Raw genomic sequence first — 6,153 nt, forward strand, 5'->3', positions numbered from 1 at the left:
AATGGCCTCCAGACATTAAATACATGATGTATTGCATGTGCTCATATTACCAGATATTTCAGAATTATCTGACATTGAGTTGCTTCTTCCAGGTGCCTGAGGTCATTACCAGTCTATCAACATCTTGAAACAAGTAAGGGCAAAAAAAAAGGTAAGGGCACTGAGTGGGGCACTTGATGGGATGAGCATGGGGTGTTATGCTATATGTTGGCAAATTGAACTCCAATTAAAAGAAATATATAAAAAATAAATAAAAATAAAAAAAATTGAAGTAAAAAAAAGAGAAAGAAACAAGTAAGGGTCATAAGGTTCTCAGGGTACCAAGGTGGTTCACTCAGGAGACAGGACCTGAGTCCTATGGCCAACTGATTCCCATGTCATGCAGGGTGAGGTGGTGTCAGGATGCCAGAAGGCAGTTGAGGCTTTTTTCTTAGGGCTCATGCTGGATCAGAGCTGGGAACACCACCTGGCCCTGACTGTGGCCTCTTCTCAGGTCTCACAGCTGGGACCTCCCTAACCACACCCCAGCCCCACATAGCCCCTCCCCTGTCCATCCCCCTGAAATCCTCAGGCAGAGGGACCTGAGACAGGGCCAGGGAAGTGTCAGAGAGCTGAGGTCTCATTTGCATAGGAGGGCCCCTTCCTATCTCAGAGGAACAAGAGGAGAAGGGAGAGATGAGGGGAGGCTCTGCACAGCTGAGGGGCCACTGAAGATAGGATCAGTGATGACCTCCATCATGGGCTGGTCCCCTCTCCTCCTCATCCTCCTCGCTCACTGCACAGGTGACTGAATGTGGGACAAGGGGAGGGGCCCAGGGAGGACATGTGGGGTCCAGACTCCAGCATCACCCTATTTCTCTCCTTCTTGCAGGGTCCTGGGACCAGTCTGTGCTGACTCAGCCGGCCTCAGTGTCTGGGTCCCTGGGTCAGAGGGTCACCATCTCCTGCACTGGAAGCAGCTCCAACATCGGTGAATATTATGTGAGTTGGCTCCAGCAGCTCCCGGGAACACGCCCCAGAACCGTCATCTATAGTAGTAGTAACCGACCCTCAGGGGTCCCTGATCGATTCTCTGGCTCCAAGTCAGGTAGCATAGCCACCCTATCTCTGGGCTCCAGGCTGAAGACGAGGCTGATTATTACTGTACTACGTGGGACAGCAGTCTCAATGCTGGCACAGTGCTCCAGGCCTTTGGAGAGTGAGACAAAAACCTACTTACCACCTGCAAAGTGAGTGAGCGCCCCAGCAGCTGCCTGCTTAGGCTCCCCCTGGGTTTCTGCTGATTCTTCAGTTGATGCCCTGAGCCCAGGTGCATCTTGGGGACCTCCTGGCAATGGCACTTGCGTCATCACCTCTGACCTCAGAGTCACTTAGAGTAGCCCATTGTGCACAGAGGGTGTCAAAGGAAAGAGAAAATTTTGTCCTCGGGATCAGGGACAGGTTCTTTTTGGCTAGTGAACATTCACTTAATCATCTTCTGGTTTTTCAGTAAAAGAAATAATCTTACGTCGTGAAGCTATCATGGTCCTTCAGCCCCATCCTTGTTCTGCTGATGCACATGTCAGCTCTTTTTGCAGCTGGGATCATAATTGCCTTAGCTTCAACCAGAGGACAAGTTATTATTATTTGATGATTGCATGGAACACATAAATCAATGCCACACTCAGAAATATAAAAGGTAAAAAAAAAAAACTTTCGAGAAAAATCCCCACGTGAATGTTTATGGAAACTTTATTCATAATCAATACAATTCAAAGGAATAAAAAATTTGCACACTTTTTTATACCAGATTTTTATAAAATGACCAGACTTGGGATCCCTGGGTGGCACAGTGGTTGGCACCTGCCTTTGGCCCAGGGCGCGATCCTGGAGACCCAGGATCGGATCCCATGTCAGGCTCCCGGTGCATGGAGCCTGCTTCTCCCTCTGCCTGTGTCTCTGCGCCTCTCTCTCTCTGTGACTATCATAAATAAATAAAAAAATTTAAAAAAATTTAAAAAAATAAAATAAAATGACCAGACTTGAATTAAGGAAGATTTACTCCAACCTGATGAATAGTCGTAGAGGGTGATATTAGTCAACATTTAATGAAATAAGTTCTTAAGTTCAAAAACATGCATGAATATTAACTGCACATCTATTCAGGATGAATAACATATAAAAGGCTAAATTCCACATCATGGGAATTTCATTGTGTTTTGGAAGAGGCAGGAATCTAGAGGTGGTAATGAGGCCAGGGATTGACAGAAGGTGGAGGAAGGAGGAAGGTGAATGTGTCAGGTGACTGTATTCGTGGTGATGTCACTCTCCTACACGGCACTGTGATGGTGGCCACACCACACTGCTGTGTTGTCGCAGCTCAGTAAACTGTACCCCAGAGCGACAGCACCCTCGTACAGGCAGAGAATGTCTTCTGGGAGTCTGGGGTCCATGACGGAGCTCACAGGGGAATATCATCCCATCCACTTCCCCAATGAGGTGTGACCCTAGGTCCTACAGCTACAACACCAGATAGTTTGAAAACTAAAGGTTGATTATTTATAAACCTGTAAATTATAGCACACACCTGGGGCCACAGACAGAGGTCATCGGAGAGACAGAGCGAGCCTGTGGCCCCCCACCAGGAGTGTGGACAGAGGCTCAACTGATAGAGAAGGAGCTCCGATGACAGACAGAGACAGAGACAGAGAGAGAACCAGGCCTCGAGGACCCACCTTGGAGTCCATGGGGGCAGCACCCCTGATGTCTTTGTCCACGTGCTCCCTGCCCTGGGGATGTTCCTGACCCTGAGCCTCACTCTGATCCTGGAGAAGCAGTGGAGCAGGGAGGACAGTTGGAGACAGTCCTAAGGGAGGAGCCAAAGCAGGGGATTCTGAGCCATTTGGGGTCATGAGGTGCAGCCTCCGGAAGGCTGGGTGTGACCTGGGTGTGGCCTGTCCTCCATGCACAAGGGGTGGGGACCCACAGCACTGGAGGCAGAGGGCTCTGCTCTGGAATCCTCTTCCCTCATCTCAGCCAGTGTGGACCAGGAATGGGGCGGCAGGGGACTGGGAGCCTGTCCCTGGGGTCCATGGGGTTCTGGCAGCTGGGAAGGCAGCCCCTGCCTGAGTCTGGGCCCACGTCCCACCTGCTGTCAGCCCCAGATCTCCTGAGCTCAGAGGGGTCCTCCCAGGCCCTTCCCATTACAGGCACCAGGAGAGGAACTGGGAGTGGGGAGCAGTGACCAAGATAATATTCTCCTCCCTCTGGGGACTGAAAGGTTGAGAATAGCCCCCAGCGCTGCCTCCCTGTGGCTGGGATCCTGGGGATGTTCAGCTCAAGGCAGAGGTTGGGGTTTTTCTCCATCCCCACTTCTCCATGATGCCCATGTCCTGGGCACTGCAGCCTGACCTTGGACATTCAGCTCATGCTCCTCCATGACTCCTCATCCCCCTAGGTTGTGAAGGTCTGCAAACTCCCCAACACATGGTCACTGGCCTCAGCCCTCCTGGAACATTTTTATGGGGGAGACGAAGAGGGTCATGTGTTACATCATTGACAACTGGCTCACCCCTAGGGCCCTGGAGCAGAGGGGAGGACTAACATCGCCACACACTGCAGGGACACTGCAAGGAAGGCCCCCGGAGCCAGCCTGGACTGAGGGTCGCTGCCTCCTGGATTCCTTTCCCCTGTCCTGCACCCAGGGAAGGGGTCCAAGGTACCATCCTAGGCTCCTATCCCCCTACACATACACCCCAGGGCCTGCTCACCAGGCTTGCACACCTGGCTCAGGCTGTGGGCACTGATCCTGACGCTCAAGGTCAGGGTCTCCCATTTCTGAGCTAGGAATTCAGTGTTTGTGCTCCTTCGCCAGATCTTCTACTCCTTCATGCACAGAGAAGCCTCTCCCTACTTGAGGATCCCCTGCAGCAACAGCAGCACCATCTCAGGGGCTCCTCATAGCAGAGACCCCAGTTCACACAGTCCTCTTCCCGCTTCTCTCCCCGCCTTCTCCTGGGACCACAGCCACCAGCATCCCCTCCTGCTGTGCTCCTGCTTCAGGTGCTCTGCCCTGACAACTGGGTATCTTCAGTCCTGCCCTGTTCTGTCCCCCCTCCTATCCCCAGGCCACAGGTTCACCAGGTGGTGATGCTTCTGTAAAATCACCGCTTCCCATCTTGATTTGAAAAATCTTTATGCATTGTTTTAATATTTTAATATTTTCTTGGATGACTCTTTGTGCAGAACACCGCCACTCCTCTCCTGACATGAATATGAAAGGCCCTCCTCTGAGGAGCTCCCTAAAAGTCCTTGGAGTTAGGATAGGCTCAGTCTTTTGCATGAGTTAGCTTTAGCTGCGGGCAGGCAGAGGAGGAGGGAAGGAGGCTCAAGCAGACTCTGGGCTCAGTGCAGAGCTCTGTGCAGGGCTTTAGCTCACTATCCTGGGATTATGACATCAGCAAAAACAAGAGTTGATGCTCTACAACCTGCACCTCATAGATGCACCCCTTACTCCATTCTATTTAATATGAAAGTAGAATTACATTTAGATCTTTCATCCATTTTGAATTTATCTTTGTGTATGGTGAAAAAGAGTGGTCTAGTTTCATTCTTCTGCATGTGGATGTCCAATTTTCCCAGCACCATTTATTGAAGAGACTGTCTTTCTTCCAATGGATAGTCTTTCCTCCTTTATCGAATATTAGTTGGCCATAAAGTTCAGGATCCACTTCTGGGTTCTCTATTCTGTTCCATTGATCTATGTGTCTGTTTTGTGCCAGTACCACACTGTCGTGATGACCACAGCTTTGTAGTACAACCTGAAATCTGGCATTGTGATGCCCCCAGATATGGTTTTCTTTTTAAAATTCCCCTGGCTATTCGGGGTCTTTTCTGATTCCACACAAATCTTAAAATAATTTGTTCTAACTCTCTGAAGAAAGTCCATGGTATTTTGGTAGGGAAGGCATTAAACGTGTAAATTGCCCTGGGTAGCATTGACATTTTCACAATCTTAATTCTGCCAATCCATGTGCATGGAATATTTTTCCATCTCTTTGTGTCTTCCTCAATTTCTTTCAGAAGTGTTTTATACTTTTTAGCGTATAGATCCTTTACCTCTTTGGTGAGGTTTATTCCTAGGTATCTTATGCTTTTGGGTGCAATTGTAAATGGGATTGACTCCTTAATTTCTCTTTCTTCAGACTCATTGTTAGTGCATAGAAATGCCATTTATTTATGGGTATTGATTTTGTATCCTGCCACGCTACCAAATTGCTGTATGAGTTCTAGCAATCTTGGGGTGGAGGCTTTTGGGTTTTCTATGTAGAGTATCATGTCATCGGCAAAGTGGGAGAGTTTGACTACTTCTTTGCCAATTTGAATGCCTTTAATGCCTTTAACACCCTTTTTGAACTTGGCCACAGTAACTTCTTGCAAGATACATCCACGAAGGCAAAAGAAACAAAAGCAAAAATGAACTATTGGGACTTCATCAAGATAAGAAGCTTTAGCACAGCAAAGGATACAATCAACAAAACTAAAAGACAACCTACAGAATGGGAGAAGATATTTGCAAATGACGTATCAGATATAGGGCTAGTTTCCAAGATCTATTAAGAACTTCTTATCTCAACAGCAAAAAAACAAACAATCCAATCATGAAATGGGCAAAAGACATGAAGAGAAATCTCACAGAGGAAGACATAGACATGGCCAACATGCACATGAGAAAATGCTCTGCATCACTTGCCATCAGGGAACTACAAATCAAAACCACAATGAGATACCACCTCACACCAGTGAGAATGGAGAAAATTAACAAGGCAGGAAACCACAAATGGAGAGGATGCGGAGAAAATGGAACCCTCTTACACTGTTGTTGGGAATGTGAACTGGTGCAACCCCTCTGGAAAACTGTGTGAAGGTTCCTCAAAGAGTTAAAAATAGACCTGCCCTATGACCCAGCAATTGCTCTGTTGGGGATTTACCCCAAAGATTCAGATGCAATGAAATGCCGGGACACCTGCACCCCGATGTTTATAGCAGCAATGCCCACAATAGCCAAACTGTGGAAGGAGCCTCGGTGTCCATCGAAAGATGAATGGATAAAGAAGATGTGGTTTATGTATACAATGGAATATTCCTCAGCCATTAGAAACGACAAATACCCAC

The 6,153-nt window shown here is 48.1% G+C and overlaps 1 pseudogene; it reads left to right on the forward strand.

Annotated features, from left to right (window-relative positions):
• Positions 1 to 737: 737 nt before the first annotated feature.
• Positions 738 to 1,202, forward strand: LOC119877553 (annotated as a pseudogene).
• The last annotated feature ends 4,951 nt before the right edge of the window (positions 1,203 to 6,153 follow it).

Source organism: Canis lupus, chromosome 26, assembly GCF_011100685.1.
Source record: "Canis lupus familiaris isolate Mischka breed German Shepherd chromosome 26, alternate assembly UU_Cfam_GSD_1.0, whole genome shotgun sequence".
Classification (NCBI taxonomy): domain Eukaryota; kingdom Metazoa; phylum Chordata; class Mammalia; order Carnivora; family Canidae; genus Canis; species Canis lupus.